The 19,822-nt window shown below is 56.8% G+C and overlaps 1 long non-coding RNA gene across 1 annotated transcript; it reads left to right on the forward strand.

Annotated features, from left to right (window-relative positions):
- Positions 1-4: 4 nt before the first annotated feature.
- On the forward strand, positions 5-10,585 carry LOC137227282 (uncharacterized). The gene is made up of 2 exons (XR_010944764.1): positions 5-9,353; positions 9,388-10,585. It is a non-coding gene; the product is annotated as an uncharacterized lncRNA (long non-coding RNA).
- The last annotated feature ends 9,237 nt before the right edge of the window (positions 10,586-19,822 follow it).

Here is a 19,822-nt window from a genome sequence, read left to right on the forward strand (position 1 = left end):
CAGCTGATGTCGTCCCCATCACGGAATTCGGTCCCTGCCCACGCAGGTGTGTGGTGTACCAGGTACCTGCTGTACAGAGACCCTGTGTGCACAGACCTGCTTGCCATCCACACACACGTACCAGTTACCAGCGTTTTCTGTTTATTTTTAATCAAGACTTTCCTCCCCCCCCCACCCCCCGTTTTCCTACAGATTTGCTTCATGTAAGCAAGTACGTAAGGACCCCTCCTTTGGTGAAATCCGGGTTCGAATGGATATCTCGTGGCAAGGAGATGCATCTATTTTAAGATGCTTTGGAGCAAACAGGTTTAGCCGTTCCCAGTCCTTAGAATGCCTTAGCCGGGATGCGTAGCTCACACTTAGAGAGGATGACAAATACATACAGAGAAGAGAGATGTCTAAAGCATCGGGAAAGGTAGAAAAAAATCTATTTTTGTACAAATGTAATTTTATCCCTCATGTATACTTGGAGGATGTGGCGGGGAGGGGGGACTTGTTTTGTTTCTGCTTTTAGAGATTGAGGCGAAAGCTTTCTGAGTCAACGTTGGCACGCAAGGTGGAGCGGAGGAGGGAGCTCTCGGGACGGGGCACGGGCTTCAGACGAAACCGCTGCACACAGATGTTTTCTTTCTGGGGCAGGAAGGTGGGCCTGAAACTTTCAAGGGTTTTCTTCCCCTTTCGAGTAATTTTGAAGCCTTGCTGTGTTCTGTCCCTGTTGCCAGCTGGCCTTCCCGAGACTCTGTGACTGTGAAATTACTTCCCCACGTGATTGTTCTCGAAAACTTCGCGGCCGCAGGTGCCGGGGATGCACGAACAATGGTGTTAGAATTGTGGAAAAGAGAAACTCAAAGCCAAACGTGAGAGGAGAAACAAACAAAACATGAGTGTTTAAAAATGCATCCCCATTCAGTTTGCCTCTGTGCTGATGGGGTTTTCCTGTCGGTCTGGAAGTCAGCCACGCCGGGGGCTTCCGGCCACCCTGGAGGGGGAGGGCCTGCCGGCCTCGCCCTGACCTGGGCCGGCTCCACACCAGGTGCCCCAACTGCACCCCGGACGGCGGTGTCGGCCTGTCCAGGATGGTGAGGCTGCGCCCTGGGCCCCCCCGGGCCCTTTCTCCTCCCGGGTCTGCTCCGATCGCAGAGCTCCCAGGAGCCTGCCTCTGGGTCTGGGCCCCGTCCAGAGGCCTCCCGAGAGGGCTGCCCTCAGCGTCCGAGGGGCCAGGTGTGGGCCGAGCCCAGCCGCGGTGTCCACACTGGCTCGAACGGGCGGGAGGTTCACACACAGCCACAGAATGAGTGACGTCATCGAACTGCCCCATTAGGGAGCAGGTAGCGACGCCCCTTCCCCCTCTCGTCCCCATGCTGTCCGGGGGCTGGGCTGGGCCCGGCCGCAGTTTGGTGATGGTCCCCGAACCCTCTCGTGCACCTCCAGCCAGCAGGCACCCTCCAGGGAGCCCCGGGGGTGTCCTGGAGCTGGGAACCCTGAAGGCCAGAGTCCCGCCCGGTGGCGCCGGCCACATGGTACCGAGGGCAAAGGTGGCTTCCGGCAGGAGGGCGTGAATCTCACCACGAGGCCTGTGGCCCAAGAGGCAGGGGCTCCCCTGGTAACCCCCCTAAGATGTGCTCGTGCACATACAGTATACATGGGGACACGCGCGTTCACACCCATACAAACGCTCGTACACACGTGCACGCACACCACCTCACAAACTCAGCGGCTCCCGTCCCTACCAGGGCTGCAGGCCGTGCCAGTGGGACTCTGGAAGCGCAGGGCGCGGAGGCCTTGCCGCCAGGACCGCTGCCAGGTCTGCTGCTGCCTGGGAGGGCCTCCCCAGAGTGAGGGCGTGGCCTTGCCCACCAGAGCTCAGCCTGGACCTCCTGGAAGGGGCGGGCACAGGGAGACAGCCTCCCACCGCCTCCGGGCCTTGCTGGGACCGGCCCGCTCTGGTTTCCTGTCATAAAAGCTCAAATAATACCAGCCGTGGGGGCCTCATCTTGGTCTGAAAAGTGGGTCAGCCCTGGGGGGCCTGGAGAATTGGAGGGTTGCCACCCACTGAGGGCCCCTTGCCCTGCCTTCCACATGCCCAGGCCCACTGGCTACCCTGGCCCAGCTCTGGGCCCGGCCTCCACGGATGGATCCTGCAGGGGTGTCTTGGGCAGGGTGCGGGGTCACAGGTGTAAGTGGGCCCTGAGGAGGGATGGCTGCAATGGCTACAGGGCGAGGAGGGGCCACGGGGGTCTCAGGGGAAGAGCAGGGAGAGGTGGGTTCCCAGGCCGAGCAGGGCAGTGACCAAGGACCTATCCAGGCCCAGCATCCCCCAAACGTCCAGGACAGAGGCTCCAGGGAGCACACCTGGGCTGATGTCACCCCGGAGGGACAGCAGCAGAGGGGCCAGTAGGTGGAGGGGGCCGAGAGGTGGGTGAGTCCGGGTGGGCAGGGCTCTGACACCCGGCTTCTTGAGGAGAGCTGTGCCCCTGGCGAGCCTCCAGTCAAGCGGAGACCCAGGCTGCCTACGGGCATCGCTTGGCAACCTGGCTTCTGGCCTCTCTGCTGCCTCCAGTTGCCATGGTGACTCCTGCCCAGGGCGGTCCCCCTGGACCAGAGATGCTGGGCTTGATAAGTTTATCACCAGCAGGATCAGGTGGTGACAGGATGAGTCAGCAGGGCTTGGGGGTTGTAACCTGAGAGGTGAGGTTTGGGTGGGGGGTTTTTGGATGGAACCGTGCTGAGCTTCCTTAGATAACAGGTTCTGGGCTGGGTGCCGGAGCCCAGTGACAGGAAAGGGCTGGCCCTGCCGTCAGCAGGCAGGCAGTGTGATTGGAGAAAGGGCATGTGTGGGAAATGGGGGGGACATCCTGGAAAGGTGGGGTGAGCCCCCCAGTGAGGCCTCGATGCCCAGCAGAGGACAGAAGAGTAGGTGTCATCACGGGGCCCAAGGGCTGCCGTACCTAGAGTGACGAGAACCCTGCAGAGATGGTCAGGAGAGTTGAGACCTCAGGCAGGAAGTGACCGGAATGTGGAGGGTTAGGCAGAGCGGCCTTGTCACGATTTCAGTCCTCAGCCCCTGCTGCCCACACAGAATCCCATCTGCCCCCGAACGCGGGGGCTCCCCTGCAGTGGTGGGTCGTCCCCAGCCAGAACGAGGAGAGGCTGCTGCCCTACTACGCGCCAGTGTGGCTGTGGGTCCACGCGGGGAACAGCCAGCCTGCTGGCTGTGGACTTCCCATCCGTCCTGTCCCTAGGGGAGGCGTCCCGACTGCCGGTGACCTCGAGGACTCAGTGTCAGAGTGGACTGGCCATTTCAACCCCCCCAACCCCACCCAGCCGCAGAAGCCTTCTACATGGACGCCCGGAGAACCCACAGGAGGCTAGGAAGGGGCTGCAGCCCCGGGGCAGCCTCCCTGATGCAGACAGAGCCCCTGGGAGGAGTTCTGAGTCGGGTGACGGGGCCCAGAGGCAGGACCAGCCCAGCCCCCACCCGTTAAGAGGGACCCCTGTAGAAGGGTGCGCTGAGTGCCTCAGAACACAAGCTTCGGGGCCAAGCTGCCCCAGGTGCGAGGCGGCACTGCCCCCTGCTGGAAGTGCTGGGGCAAAGCCCACCCTGGTCCTTCCGGTCCCTTGTCCCTCCCATCCCTGCAGCCCGCGCTGCAGTGGGTCCCGATGCCCTACACGCAGGAGCCTCGCGGAATCACCAGGAGCCTCGCGGAATCCTGATGCCCAGGCCGCCTCCCCCACGCTGATCACATCAGAAGGCTGGGGTGGGAGAAGCGAGGGCGGCACGGGTGCTTAGTAGGGATGCCCAGGGTGGGCTGGGCAGCAGGGCCTACTGTGCGCTCAGCCTGGGCCGGGAGGTGGGGCAGGCCGGGTCCCGCCCTCTCTGGGCCTCAGTTTCCGCGTCCCCACCATGAGGACAGACGTCTCCACCTCCCAGAGCCGTTGTGATGAGGTGTACAAGACCTTGGTCATCCAGAAAAGGCTCTGAAGTCGCCACTTCCTGGGTCACTTCCGTGCGCAGGGACTGTGGCACAGAGGCACAGACCTGGCAGGGGCGGGGGCTGGAGCCCTCGGAGCTCTGGCCTGGGGCCACGTCTATGGGGGCCAGGACGCCAGGGCTATGGGCCCAGTTCCAGGCCGGGGGACCAGGAAGGTCAGCACCATCGTGTCCTTGAAGGTGAAAATCCAAGGGCAGGTCAGAGCTGCCCGGGTGGGTGGCCAAGCCCTGGGCATTTGGGGATCCCGGGGAGGGGACTTCGTGCAGTCATTCACGGATGACACTTACCAGGCCCAAGCCCCACCCTGAGGGGCTTTCTACCCCACTAGGGCCCCTGGGTCTGAATCCAGGAGTGCCCGGACATCCCTATCCCACCCCGCGCTGGACGGCCTGGCCCAGCTGTCCCCGAGCCTGACCCCCAGGCCCTCCCTGCCTGGACACCTGGGGCCCTGCCCTGACCTGGCAGGACTGCCGCGGACACTCTGACCCAAAGCCCGTGAGGCACGGTGCACAGCACCCAGCGGGGCTGGAAAAAGCTGCTTCCGCCTGTGGGACTGTGGTTGGTTCCCGTCTCCACAAGGCAGAGGTGAGTCCAGGCCCGCAGCCCAGAGGGGCACATGGGTTGGGGGCCCAGAGCCAACGTGCTTCACAGAGGCTTTCCTGGCCGCCCTGCCCCCCGGGGGCTGGTCCCCATGGAGCGTTGAGAAGCCTGCTCTGGCCGGGGAGGGACAGGTCTCCGGGCAGCCACCGAAGTCGGGCCTCCATCCTCCTGCCCTTCTCACACCAGCAGCTGCCAGTGCCCAGCCGGGGCCATCGGGGAGGCATGGGACTCAGGAGGCCAGGCCCGGAGTCCAACCCCGCTGGAGATGGTGGACAAAACATTTCCCTGCTGGGCCTCAGTCTCCCTTCTATGGATAGGGGAGACCTGTAGTGAGCAGGTGCTGTGACGGACGGCTCAGAGCAGGGTAATGATCCTACCAAAGATGAGGAGCCCCATTGCTCAGGTAAGGAACTGAGGCCCGGAGGGGAGGTGACCGCCCGGGTTCAGCCTGAGCAGTGGAACCCCGGCCCCTAGGCGGCGCTCCTGCCAGGAGAGGAGCCATTGTGAGCCCGCCCTGCCGCCTGCTCGGAGCCCAGGCTGCCCAGTGGGGCAGGCGGGGCCCCGGGTGGTGGGGCGGAGCAGCCCGGCAGAGATGCCTGGGGACCTCCCTTTCCGTCTGCCGCCGAGACCTCGGGGAGGTGGGGTAGGGGCTGGGCGGTGGGGCCCAAACTCTGTAGATGCCCAAGGCCGTTTGAGAGCTCAGAAAGGGGAGAGGCTGCCACCGCAGGGGCGTCAGGGCAGGCTCCCCCCAGCACTTCACCTCCTCTGCAGAGGGCTGGGGGAGGGCTGCTCTGGAAAGGGGTTTGGCAGGCTACCCCCAAACTGGCACACAAACGTTTACAGCAGCTTCCTTCATAATTGCCGAAAACTGGAAGCGACCAAGATGTCCTTCAGTAGGTGAATGGACAAGCAGATTGAGGTCCATCCAGACAGAGGGAACGCTCTTAATAAAAAAGAAATGAGCTGTCCAGCCACGAAAAGACAGGGAGGAATTATAAATCCATATCGCTAAGTGAAAAAGCCTAAGAAAGAGAAAAGGCTACATACTCCATGATTCCATTTATGCAACATTCTGTAAAAGGCGGCACTATAGAGATGGTAAACAGATCAGTGGTTGCCAGGGGCTCCAGGGGGAGCGAGCAGGTGAGATGCAGGATTTTCAGGGCAGTGAAACTATTCTGTACGAGGCTACTGGTGGGTACTGCAAACCTGTCCAAACCCACAGGATTTTACTGAACAAACAGAGAGCCTTATTGCACGCAAATAGAGAATTACTTAGGAGGTTGGGAGAATCCCAGGTTGGCGTGCAGACGGTGGCAGAACAACCTTCCTGAATCAACCTCACTGAAAGCGTGGAAGGAACAGCCACTGAGCTAGCAGCTTTGGAGACGAGTGGGTTTGTAAAGTTAGAGATGAAACGCACTGTGTGAGGCCGCACTTCAGTTGAGAAAGCTGTTTCCGGGGCTGCAGGCTGACGGCTCTGATATCCGATGCTGCTGTATGTCTACACTGGAACTGAACCGTGCCGTGGGGTGGGTGTCGGGGGGGGCCTGGCACGTAGCTGCTAGAGTGGGAGGGACAGACCAGCAGGGGAGGTGCTCGAATGACCGGCCTGGCAGTGGCTCAGAGCTGGAGATGCAGTACGCACTCAGGTCTGGCTTCCTACAGACGGCTGCATGGAGGATACCTGTAATTATGTGTAAACACAGCCCAGCGTAGGATACACACAGTTTCCTTGCTCCACCAGCTGAGAGAGACTGGAAGTGACACACAGCCCCCAGCAGCCCCGAGCACCCCCGTGCCCAGATCTTGGTTTCTAACACCATGCTCCAATGCAAGGACCACGGCTTCTGCGGGAGATGCTCCAATGCAAGGACCACGGCTTCTGCGGGAGATGCTCCAATGCAAGGACCACGGCTTCTGCGGGAGATCGCTGATTCTAGGGCTGGGGCAGGAAATGGCCAGGATGAGCCTGGAGCATCTTGTCGTGCTAGAAAGTAAAAGTAAAAAAAAAAAACCCCGCAGGAACCACAGAAGCACGACAGTGGGGTCGTCAGGGGGACACAGGATGTGGCTGGCACAGTTCCCAATGGCTGAAGCTGTAACAACCGGAGCTGGGACAGAATAAATAAAGTTGGATTCGATGATAACTCGAAGGATAGCATGAATATCCGTGAGCCTGTAACTCGTATAAATACGTGATTGAATAAATAGACAAACGGTGGACAAGAGACAAATCTCCCTGCAGAAGAATTCCAAAGGAGTTACGTGGACGCTTGCCCTCTAGGGGGTGGAGCCTGACCCACCATCCTTGAGCGTGGGCTGTGCCCAGTGACCTCCTTATAAAGAGGGCTCTACAGGGAGGGAGAGAAAGAGGAGCTTCATGGAGGTGGAGATGGGGCGGAACCTGGCAAACATGACCTCAGCCAGGGATCAAGGTTAACGCCAGCAGTGATGAGCCCTGGTGCTGGCCCGCACCCCTGGTGTGATGGCATGAGGTGGGCACCTGCCCTCTGGGGTCTTCCTCCCCAACCCACCACCAACTCCAGCCACAAGAAAAACGCCAGACCAGCCCCGGCTGAAAACATTCTACAAAATCCTGAGCAATCTTCTGAAAACTGTCGAGGTCTCGAAAATACGGAAAGTCTGAGAAACCATGCCAGCCCAGGGGAGCCCTAGGAGACGTGACAACTAAAGGTTGGGTGGGGTCCTGGGACAGAGGAGGACATGAGGAAAAAACAAAGAAAATTAAACTATGGACACAAACACAGGCAAACCAACTGAAGGTCTGCGGCGACCCTGAGTCAAGCAAGTCTGTTGGTGCCTTTTTTCCAACAATGTGTGCTCATGTTGTGTCTCTGTCTCACATCTGGGGAATTTTCACTGTATTTCAAACTTTTTCGTTAATGTTATATCCATTATGGTGATCTGTGACCTTCGAGGTTACTATCGTAATTGGGGAGCCATGAACGGCACCCATATATGACGGTGAACTGAATTGATCAATGTGTGTGTTCCGGCTGGCCCACCGACCGGCTGTTCCCCGTCTCTCTCTCTCCCTCCTAGGGCCTTCCTTTGCCCTGAGACACAACAGTATTGAAATCAGGCCAATTAATAACCCTACCATGACCTCCAAGGGTTCAAGTGAAAGGAAGAGTTGCACGGCTCTCACTTTAAATCAAAAGCTAGAGATGACGAAGCTTGGTGAGAAGGGCATGTCAAGAGCTGAGACAGGCCTAAAGCTGGGCCTCTTGTACCAAACAGTTTGCCAAGGTGTGAAGGCAAAGGAAAGTCCTTGCAGGAAATTAAAAGCGCTGCTCCGGTGAAGACACGAATGATAGGAAAGCAAAACAGCCTTATTGCTGGTATGGAGAAAGTTCGAGCGGCCTGGATAGAAGATCAGAGCAGCCCAACGTTCCCTTAAGCCAAAGCCTCATCCAGAGCAAGGTCCTAACGCTCTTCAATTCTGTGAAGGCTGAGAGAGGCGAGGAAGCTGCAGAAGGAAAGTCTGAAGCGGACAGACGTCGGCTGAAGAGGTTTAAGGAGAGAAGCCGTCTCGTAACGTCGAAGTGCCAGGGGAAGCAGCAAGTGCTGATGGAGAAGCTGCAGCCAGTTATCCAGAAGATCCAGCTGAGATCATTCATGAAGGCGCTACACTACGCAACAGATATTCAGTGTAGACAGAACAGCCTCTACAGGCAGAAGACACCATCCAGGACTTTCATAGCCAGAGAGGAGAAGTCAAAGCCTGGCTTCAAAGGACAGGCTGACTCTCTCGTTAGGGGCTAATGCAGCTGGCGACTTTCAGTTGAAGTCAGTGCTCAGTTACCATTCCCAGAATCCCAGGGCCCATGAGAATAATGCTAAATCTACTCTGCCTGTGCTCTATACATGGAACAACAAAGCCTGGATGACAGCACATCCGTTAACTACATGGTTCACTGAATATTTCAAGCCCACTGTTGAGACCTGCTGCTCAGAACAAAAGATTCCTTTAAAAATAGTACTGCTCATGGTTAATGAACCTGGTCACCCCAGAGCTCTGATGGAGATGAGGTACAATGAGATCAGTGTTGTTTCCTTGCTGATAACACAGCATCCGTTCTGCAGCCCCTGGATCAAGGAGGAATTTCAAGTCTTATTATTTAAGAAACATGTTTTGTAAGGCCACAGCTGCCATAAATACTGATTCCTCTGATGGATCTGGGCAAAGTTAACTGAAAATATTCTGGAAAGGGTTCACCCTTCTAGATATGGTTAAGAACATTCGTGATTCATGGGAAGAGGTCATAATATCAACATTAACAAGAGTTTGGAAGAAGTCGATTCCAGCCTTCATGGATGACTTTGAGGGGTTCAAGACCTTAGTGGAGGAAGGAACTGCAGATGTGGTGGAAATCGTAGGAGAACTGGAATGAGAAGTGGAGCCTGAAGATGTGACTGGATTGCTGGAACCTCATGATAAAACTGTAACAGAGGAGGAGTTGCTTCTTCCGGATGAGCAAAGGAAGTGATGTCTTTTGTGAGTGTGTGTGTTGCAATAAGATTTTATTTACGAAAGGAGACAGTGGGCTTTAGTTTGCTGACCTGTGCCCTAAACTCATGCTTTGCGTATGAACATCTACCAACTTCAATCTCATATTTTTTGCTTTTTTTAAATTTTAATTTTATTTGAGTAAAGTTGATTTACAATGTTGTGTTAGTTTCAGGTGTACAGCAAATGATTCCGTTGTATATATATATATATATATATATATATATGTATATATATATATATATATTCATTCTTTTTAAGATTCTTTTCTCTTACAGATTGTCACAGAGTATTGAGTAGAATTCCCTGTGCTGTACAGTAGGTCCTTGTTGGTTATCTGTCTTATATATAGTGGTGTGTGTATGTTCATCCCAAGCTCCTGGTTTATACACGACCCCCACCCCCATGTTTCCCCTTTGGTAACCATAAATTAGTTTTCGATATCGATAAGTCTGTTTCTGCTTTGTAATTAAGTTAATTTCTAGCATTTTTTAAAAATTATGTTCCATATATGAGTGGTATAATCGTCTGACTTACTTCATTTAGTATGATCATCTCTATGTCCGTCCATGTTGCTGCAAATGGCATTATCTCATTCCTTTTTATGGCTGAGTAATATTTCACTGCATATATGTACCACATCTCCTTTATCTATGCCTCTGTCGATGGACACTTAGGTTGCTTCCATCTCCAGGCTATTGTAAATAGAGCTGCAATGAACATTTTGGTACATGACTCTTTTTGAATGATGGTTTTCTCAGGGTATATGCCCAGTAGTGGGATTGCTGGGTCGTATGGTAGTTCTGTTTTTAGTCTTTTAAGGTACCTCCATACTGTTCTCCATAGTGGCTGTATCAATTTACATTCCCACCAACAGTGCAGGAGGGTTCCCTTCTCTCCACACCCTCTCCAGCATTTATTGTTTGCAGATTTTTTGATGATGGCCATTCTGACCCGTGTGAGGTGATACCTCGCTGTAGTTTTGATTTGCGTTTCTCTGATAATCAGTGATGTTGAGCATCTTTCCATGGGCTTTTTGGCCATCAAAAGTGTTTTCTTGAGATGGAACCTACTCCTGGTGAAGATTCGGTGAAGACTGTGGAAATGACAACGAAGGATTGAGGATGTTACACACACTTAGTTGATGAAGCAGCAGCAGGGTTTCAAAACATCGACTCCAATTTTGGAAGAAGTTCTACTGTGGGTGAAATGCTAGCAGACAACATCGCGCACTACAGAGAAACCGTTAACCAAAGGAAGGGTCAGTTAACTCAGCGGGCTTCGTGGTGGTCTTCTTTTAAGACATTGTCGCGGTCACCCCAACCTTCAGCTACCACCACCCTGACCAGTCAGCAGCCGTTAGCATCCAGACCAGACCCTCCGTCAGCAGAAAGATTACCGCTTACCAGTGGCTCAGATGGTGGTTAGCATATTTTAGCAATAAAATATTTTAAATGAACGTTTGTACATTGTTTTTTTAGACCTAATGCTATTGTACACTTAATAGACTACAGTACAGTGTAAACATAACTTTATAGGCCCTGGGAAACCAAAACATTCCTGTGACTTGCTTTCTTGCGATATTCACTTATTGCAGTGGTCTGGAACCGAACCCGCAATATCTCTGAGCTGTTGCCTTAGGTGACGTACTGATATTGGTTCATTAGTTACGACAAATGTGCGATATGAATGTAAGATGTTAGTTAGCATGAGGGCAAGCTGGGCGAGGGGTCTATGGAAACTCCCTGTACTATCTTTGCAACAATCCAGTAAATCTAATATGATTCTAAAATTAAAAAAGTTTATTTAGAAAATCAAAGCAGCATATATACACAAAAAATGTGGCCTGAATACTGACTTACGGAAACCAGTGTGTTTACTGAAGACCTCTTGCGAGACAGCCCAGCTGTTGAGAATAAGGACGTTGCTTTTTCAGAGATATTCCATGTCCAGCCTGTGTGTAACATCCCATATTCAGGAGGGGGTGGGGAGAGAGAGATGGAGGGAGAGAGCATGGTGGGGGGCTGCTGGGGTCTGGTGACGGGAGGGGGCTGAAGAGCTGACCTGCTAGACTGACTGGCTCTCCCTCACCTCCCTCCCTCCCCACTCCCTCCTACCCCTCTAAGGTCACTAACTAGGGTCTCTGTTGTATGTGCCTGAGCCCCTTCCCCAGCAATGAAAGCTCTCTGGGAATGGGCATGACCCCAGTTACAGAACCACATGGACAAGTTTTCATGCAGTAGCTCAGCTTTTGTGTTTCAATCTGAAAGGCCCCAAACTCAGCTGATAGGGGAGAGCCCGGGTGCCTCGGGCGAGGGAGGGTTGGGCTGCTGGGCGGAAACCAGTCCCATCTCACAGCCGGTGCCCACCCGGCAGGCCCATGATCTGGCTTCCAGGCCCAGTGAACGCACCAGGGATGGCAGGGGTGCAGGAGGCTCAGCTGGACACCCAGGCCACACCATATGTTACCCCTCGGGGCCCAAACTCCAGCTCTCCAGTAGATCACCCCCAACTCATGTTCTAGGTCAGCAGGACCTGGGCTGGAGAGGTCCCATGTGTAGGAGGTGGGAATACTTTCCCAATAGGGAGGCAAGGTTTTCTGATTTGTCTGGGGTTGGATGAGGTAGGCGTGGGAGGGGAGATGAGAGCATCCTTACGGAACAGGAAGTGAGCTCTTCAGAGCCTCCATGACAGTGTCTCAGGGCCCTGCTGGTGGTGGCAGCTCCGGAACCCAGTCCTGGGCCTCAGCCACCCTGCCCCTGGGTTCTGCAGTCACGCACATCAGCTTCCCCGCTCTGGAGCAGAATGTCACAGGTGGGTGGGTGTAGAAGGTGGGGCTCCCCTGGGCCTCAGGAGGCTGCCCAGGGGGTAGAGGACCAAGATATCGGGGTTGCTGGAGGGCCCTGAGGTCTCAGAGGGCCCTGGTAGGACAAGTTGGAGGAAAGGGTCCAGGAATTGGCCAGTGAGTACAAATCCAGTGAACTTTGGGTGCAACAGATAAGTGAGATTTTAATTAAAAAAAACAAGAAATATACCAAAAAACCTCCCCAAAACCCACAAAACAAACAAATGAGTTAGGAGCAAATAGAATGTGGATTGAGGGGCTGTTCTGAGCTGTTCATCTCCAGGGCCAGCTGTCTGCCCTTTCCAGTCAAAAGCAGGGGCTGCCTGGGGCACTGTGTTGAGAAGGATTCAGATGCCTGATGGGTTGGTTCTGCCACAGCCTTAGGAGAGTGGAGGCTGTACACTTACCAGCCTGATAGAACTGCCTCTGTGTAGCTGTGTCCATGGGTGAGCTGGAATGTGTGAGAGGGCAGCTGGCTTAAAGGTCCGGAGCTAGCTGACTTCACTTACTCATCCCTCTGACTTTGGTGGTTTCTTTCTGTTGGTCCCGCCAGGACCTCTTAGGGCTCTAGAAATCCCACCAGTTCCTGGACACCCTCTCCTACCCCTCCAGCCGCCCCACTCACAGAGGCTGTGGCCCTTCTGTTCCAAGAGTTACAACAGCTTGTAAAGCTGGGTTGCAGTTCTCTGGGTCGACAGTGGGTGGCGCTCTCTAACTATTCCAAGCGGAAAGTTCCTCTATTCTGCAACTTTAGGGTTTACCAAACAGAGATAACTTACTGATTGAGCAAGTTCAATAAAGCCTATCTTTGTGCACAGAACTCTGTGGATTATAACTTCGAATTAAGTCAGATTCAAGGAAAGAGCCATTTCGTGATCTATTACCTGCCAACAGCTTACCTTGACTTGTGGGGCAGCAGGTGAGGGTGACTCCAATAAAAATAACCTCCTTGGAGTACAGGATGGTTGTGAAACTCATCACGAAGGGAGGTATTCGCCCCCCCCCCCCCCACTAGAGAAACGCATGCCTATCTGGGTATCTTTAATGTACCTAGAATGAGGCGAAAACATCACCAGGTGCCTCCACCCGGCATGATGGCAGAGATGGGGCTGGGCTGTCAGCTCCCCATTCCACCACCAGAGGACAGCATTGCCCCACTGAGTGAACCCCACCACCAAGCCTGGTGGCCGGTGCTGATTGGCTGAGCCCTGACGTCTCCCTGGCAACCGCCTCCAGCCCTCCCTTTCCCAGTGCCCATCCAGCAGCGTGCTGCTTTGTGATGGACAGGTGCTGTCCCTCCGCACTCTGTCCCCTGAGCCTGGGGCCGCGGAGCTGCCCAAATGGACGGTGCCAGATGGTGCCAGTAGCCAGGGGCCCCATACCAGCATCTCTGATTTCATCTTGGTTGAGGGGCCCTCCTTTTCCCCCAATGCTTTTCTTTCCCACGTCCTGTCCTGGAAACACAGAGCAGGGAAAAAAAAAAAAAGAGAGAGAGAGCAAACTTTCACAACCAGGTGCAAAGGCAGCGATCATCTCACACCCCATGGTGGAGAGTGGGCCGGGGAGGGTGCAGTGGCTGCCTGCCGAGAGGAGGGGCATGCAGAATGCAGGAGATCACCGGTGGAAGAGTGGAGGGGCCTGGGACATCCACCCCCAGCTGGTCTCAGCGGAGGTCCCGTGGGAGCTCCCTCTGTGGCCAGACCTTGTGGAGCGAGAAGCGATTATGAATTTTGACCACCTTGGACCCCAGTGCCACACCCCCAGCTTTTCCCCGGAGCCTGTAGAAAGCCTCAGGCGGGCACCTTCCCAGTTCAGAGTGAGAATCAAGTGGTGGGGCAGGTGGGGAGCCCCAGGAGGTGTCTGGGGAGACGACCTAGACGGCGTGGTCGGGCCGGGCCTCAGTGAGGAGCCAGCCCGCAGAGACCCAGGGAAGGACATCGCAGCCTCCTGCTTCCTTCTCCAGCTCGGCCTGGCAGACTCTCAGCCTGAGCAGAAGGCGGGCGCCCAGCCTTCCCACTGCCTGCACAGCCCGCTGTGAGCCTGCAGGTGCAGCCAAGGGCGTGCTTGCAGACCTCTGCACGCTCACTGGAGCTCCCCGTCTACCCCTCGGGGTGCACCCCCCAGCTTCTCCCCAGCGTGCCCCGAGACCCCAGCACAGGGCCAGGCGCACACTGCCTGCGGCACGGGTTGGCTGTAGACTCCAGAGGAGGGAGCTATGGTTTAAACTTCACACATCGTCTGTGTTTTAACAGGATGGTCATGGGTCACGCTGGGGTGAGTCCGAGGCTCCAGGGCAAAGGCAATGGCGTGTGGCCCTGACCACCCAGTCATTTGTTCATTCATGCAGCAAACACTGCCTGGAAACCTGCACGGGCCGGGCCCTGGGCTGGCTCAGGGGAGAGCAGAGTCTGTCCCATAGAATGTGACGTGTGTGGCCGAAAATTTTCTAGTAGCCACATTAAGAGCCACGTGAATTTTAACAATATATTTAATTTAACCCAATGTGTCAACTATTATTATTTCAACATGTGGGCAATCTAAAAATTATTAGTGAGCTATTTTACACTCGTTTTTGGGTACCAAGTCTGAGGTTTGGTACACTTAGAGCACATCATCCCCACTTGTACAAGCCCCACTTCAAGCTCTCAAAAGCCACATGTGGCCAGTGGCTGGCATATTGGAGAGTGAAAATCTAGAACATTCTCTTGGGGCTGCATGTAAGGAGGGGAGCCAATGTGGGCTGATCTGGGCCAGGAGGAGGCCATGCCCAAGGTGCTGTGGGAATTCAGAGGAGGGAGCAGCCAGCGGGGGAGGAGGCTGGAAGCCTTCCCAGAGGAGGTGGCATTTGAGCTGGGCACTGAAAGGAAAATAGTAGTTCTTTGGGTACAAAGTAGGGAAAAGAAAACCTTCTAATTTCATTCCTCGTTGCCTAGGTGGGGTCTGAAGAAATCAAGGACTTTCCGTGACCTCCCACCAGCTTCTCCTAAAGGAGCCGCTGGTTTAAATCCTCTTCTTCCTGCCCCTGGGCCAGTGCAGATATTTTGCCATCTTTTAGTTCCAAACACCAAGGTCTAGAGGTTTAGCTACTAATAGGTGGGCCATAGACCTTAGCTGTATTGGCCAGGCCATTGGACAGCATAACCTGGCCCTACTGCTGTGTTATGAGGCCATTGTGTGTGCCTGTGCCTTCCAGAGCCTTCACTGAGGTGTTACAGGAAGGAGGTGCAGGTGGGGATTCCCCAAACTTGTCTGTAACCAGGTACGATCTCCTGGCTACCGCTCGGGCAGTCTTCCTTAGGTCTGACGGAAACGTCTCTGCTGCTGTTGGGGTCCCAGGCGAGGCTGCTTTGCAGAGCTACTCAGATGCCGCCCGTACCCATGGCTATTCCCAGGGACCAGCCTGGAAAGCTACCGTGTTCATAAAAACCTTTAGATGTGAACCTTCCAAAATGTTTCTACAAAGAATCAAAAGGTTAAACCTGCATCAGGGGCATCTCTGGAGAGGTGACCGGTGCGGGGCGGCCGAGGGCTGTGACGGCTCTGTGTGGCCAGAGGCACATCCCTTCTGCTTTCTGGGGTGTCAGCTTTCCTTTCTGTGGAAAGAGGGGGTTTCTCTGGAATCGACACTCTGTGGTTCCGGGTGATGGGGGTGGGCATCAGGAAGACCTCCCTTTCCCCAAAGCTGCCTCCTCTGTTGTCTGGAATCCGAGCTTCGGGGCTTCATTCTGGGGGGGAAGTATCACCCTCTGCCCTTCCAGACACTTGCTGCACCTTTGAGACTGAAGTGGTCCCGGTCTTTCTTCTCGGGGGTCCTGGGAGGGTTTAGCAGGGGCCGCTGTGAAGGGTGCTCGTGTCACTGGAGTTGAGGGAAGAACCCTTGGGTGATGGAGAGGAAGCTGGTCCAGCAGCCAGTCCCAGCCCATTGCAGGGTCTCGCCGAGACGTGGGCCCAGCTCGCTCTGCTGAGGGGCCGGCTGCATGTGAGACTGGGTTTGGACTTGGGCTCCGGAACAGTCTGGCTCCGTGTCCCCATCCAGCCTCTGTTCCGTCGCCTGTAAGATGGAGGTGACGGCGGCCCCACCCTTGGCCCCGCGCCTGCCATATGTCTGGAAGGGGCTGTAATTCTGTCAGATGCTTTCCCTCCTCGCCTCCCCAGCTTGGGCTCATTTGGGCAGACTGCCTCCCAATATGGTGCACAGTGGGTCACGGTCACTGTGCAGTCAAAGGTTAACCCAGCAGACCTGGGCTGCCCACACCCTGCACATTCAAGAAAGGTCCGTCCCTGGCCCGGCTCCCGGCAGGGACCTCTGAGCCCTTGGGACATCCTGCTGATAAGAGCATCTCTGTCTACCTGGGGCACCCCAGGCCAGGCCAGAGAGTCTGTGAAATGATGGGGTTTATGGGGGGGCCTAGGGGCTCATGGTACCAGCTCGACCTCTGCAGGGGCTGGAGGCTAAGGTCACCCACGTGGGCAGTCAGCCATGCCTACATGACCCACCCCAAATGAGAACCTGGGCATCAAAGCTCAGGGGGGCTTCCCTGGCTGGCAACCCTCACCCATGGCATCACACGTCCATCAGGAGGGGCTGGTGCCTGGTATCTCCTGGACCTGCCGCATGCGGACCTTCCCTTGGCTGGTTTTTACCTGTCCTCTCGCCCTAATAAACGTTAGCCAGGAGCTTAGTGGCTTGTCTGGGTTCTGTGAGTCCTTCCAGTGCATCACGGAAGCCGAGGGTGGTCGGAGCCCCTGGACAGCAGTGTCAGTCTCCCTGCTGACTGGCCCCGAGGCCGGTGGGGGGGCGTCCGTCCCATTTCTGTCTCGACCCCCAGCAGGCAGGCTTGTGTCCAACAGGCCCTGTAGGACGTCCTCAGACGCTGGGACATTTTGCTGAGGGCTTCCCTGTCCAGGTTCCCAGCTCTGCCCACCGGGCATCCACCTGGCACCTACAGTCCCGGGGAGAGCCAAACTCCTTCAGGTTGGGGGACCCTCCCTGAGGGGGGTCCTGCTGACCGAGGCCTCCCCCCGTCCACCCCACCCCATTCTGAACCTGGAGGCACATAGGTCAGAGGGGACACTGCCTGGTAAGACTTTGGACTCTGCGTCCGTGTGCAGACTCAGTCGTCTTGGAAGGGGGAGCGCTGGGGGCTGGCTGGGGCTGCGGGACTTCCAGAGGCAGCATCTGGCTCTCTCTCCCCCGGCTCAGGGGCTGCCTCTGTGCTGCCCTCACTAAGGCTCGGGGGGGCATCCAGGGGTCCTCATGTGCCGGCTCTCCCAGAGGTGCCTTGGGCCCCAGCGGTGGGTCTAGCCAGGCCGCTGCTTCAAGGGCATCCCCGCCCGACACACCTTCCCCATCTTTGCCTCCTTCCAGGAGGGGTGCTGGGTCTCCTTCCAGGCTCTGAAGCCCCTCCTCCCATGGGCCCTGTGGACCAGCCTCCAGGTGAGTTGGTCTAGGTGACGTGGTCCCCGATGCCAGCCCTGGACACACCTTCCCCATCTTTGCCTCCTTCCAGGAGGGGCGCTGGGTCTCCTTCCAGGCTCTGAAGCCCCTCCTCCCACGGGCCCTGTGGACCAGCCTCCAGGTGAGCTGGTCTAGGTGACGTGGTCCCTGATGCCAGCCCTGGACAGAGGCTGCTTGTCATTAAGGCGCCCAGCTGCTGTGAAGACGTGGCTCTCCCACGGCCACATGTGTGAGCCACTGAGCTGGGATCACACCCGGGTCAGCCTGAGCCCCGAGCCTGGACTTGACGTTCTGCCCTGCTTTTTCCTAGGTCATGGCCTGCGTTCGGCCCACGGCTGGGCCAGGGCCCCGCATCCGGGGATGGGGGCTGCCCCGGAGCCCTGTGGCCCTGTGGCCATGTTCTGCGGGTGTCCGGACCTGTGGCCTGGCTGGAGCCTGTTGCCTCCTGCCGGCCTGAAGCTCTGGCTGCCGCCCCCGCCCTGCCACGTCGCCACTTCCACCCGGGCCGGCGGGAAGCCGCACGCCTGCTCTTTTTTTGTAATGTTTGGAGGGTTGCTATTGCAGGAAACACCTGGACGTGGTCCAAGGAACATAATAAAAAGGAGAGAGGGCGAGAGGGAGTGGGGGAAGAGGCAGGGGCTGGGGAGGTTTGGAAAAACCATCTGATTTCACTTTGCAAAGACAACTGCAATTATGTCTCTGAGGGTTTCGAAGTCACTTCAGATTCAAACCATGCCGGGTGACGTCAGTGGGAAAATATGAAGCTCGCCGCTGGTTCTGGGACACACACAACATGAAATAGGTCCCAGGCCGGCTCCTGGCCCTCGAGCCAGGCCAGCTGATGACCCATGGGGTCTTTTGCACAAGGAGATAAGCAGAAGTGGGGGAGACGGGGTCCCCTGCTTTGGGTGTCCTGGGTTGTCTGGTCTCAGCCCCACAGCCTGGGAGGGAGAAAGGGCGCCCACTGGGCTGCTCCCGAAAAGATCAGTGTCTCTCGACCCTGCCAAGAGCCCGCTGGCCCCGGACGGAAACGTCACGGCGTTGCCGGGCCTGCTCTGCTTCCCCTCCAGCCTCGTCGTCAGGAGGGTCCCCTCGGGGCTGCGGGGGTGACTCGGCCCTCAGGGCTCTGCCTCTGAGTGCCCGCGGCTCCCGCACTGTCCAAAGTCAGCCCTGTAGCCGGTTGTCTGGGCCCCCCACGGTGTCCCCAGCCCCTGGCTACCGTGGGCCCTGGAGTGGGGGGAGGATGGCAGCCCACCTCTGTCCACCCCTGTCCTCGGGACCCTGCTTGTCCCAGCACCTCCAGACGGGGTCTCCAGAGGGCGGGTCCCTGAGCCAGGGGCCCTGGAACACGGCGGGAGCTGATATGGTCCTCACTGCACAAGGGTGCTAAGTCCCCTTCTCCGGGGACTCTCCCCACCCCGCCAGAGCCCAGGCCTCTGGGCCACGGTCGCCAGAGCCTCAGACCCCTCCCAGACCTAGCAGCAGGGGGCCCCCCGGGCAGAAAGGGCCTCACCTGCCACTTATAAAGCCCTGTCAGGCACAAGCCCTGGCATCTCCGAGGAGTCACTCCAGGGAGGTCCGCACAGGTGGCCCGGCTTAGCTGTCATCTCCACGTTCTGTCTCAGAAATGCTTCTTGAAATAAAACCCAGCAGAGAAGCCCAGTGACAGCGCGAGAATGGGCGAGCGTCTGCCTGGAGGGATTCAGATCCCAGTTTGCTGGCAGCTGACTGGTGCCAGGCCCGAAAGCAAGGGCCCAGGGCCTGAGGCCAGGCACCGGGGTCACCCCCGAGCAACGCCGCTGTGGGCTCTCAGGAGCCCACTCGAAAGAAGCCCACTTTTCAGTGGGGTGGTAGACATCCTGGAGGACAGGGGACTCGCATTGGGGCCCGTGCTGGGGCGAGGCAGAGGGCCAGGGGCCTGCTAGGCACAACGGCGCCTGCCGGTGGGGCTGAGCCTGGAGGGGGCCCTCGCTGTGACCCAGCCCTGATGGATGGGAGGGGGACAGAGCCTGGCGCAGGATGGGGTGGGGGGCCAGGGTCGAGGCTGTCTGTCTGGGAAGCGATTCAGCAGTGGCTGCAGCAGAGCCTTGACTCATGGGCGGGGGCCTCCCGGCCTCTGGGGGTCTGAAGACATTTTTTCCATGGAAAGTAGCCGCTGGCTCTCTGCTTAGCAGGGAGCTCTCTGTCTCCCTCCCACCGCCTGCTGGGGCCTTGGCAGTGGGCTGCACTCTCCTCGGGCTGATTCTCTTTGCTGGACTTTCCATGGGCCTGGGGTGGGGCGGGAGCGCCAGGCAGGGGTCCTTCAGGAGGTTCTGGATGCCGGTCAGCCTCCAGCAAGCACTGTCCCCTGAGACCTCAGTTTGCTGCCTGCCTGGGGTGCGATGAGACAATGA

Source organism: Pseudorca crassidens, chromosome 7 (genome assembly GCF_039906515.1).
Source record: "Pseudorca crassidens isolate mPseCra1 chromosome 7, mPseCra1.hap1, whole genome shotgun sequence".
In the NCBI taxonomy this organism is placed as follows: Eukaryota; Metazoa; Chordata; class Mammalia; order Artiodactyla; family Delphinidae; genus Pseudorca; species Pseudorca crassidens.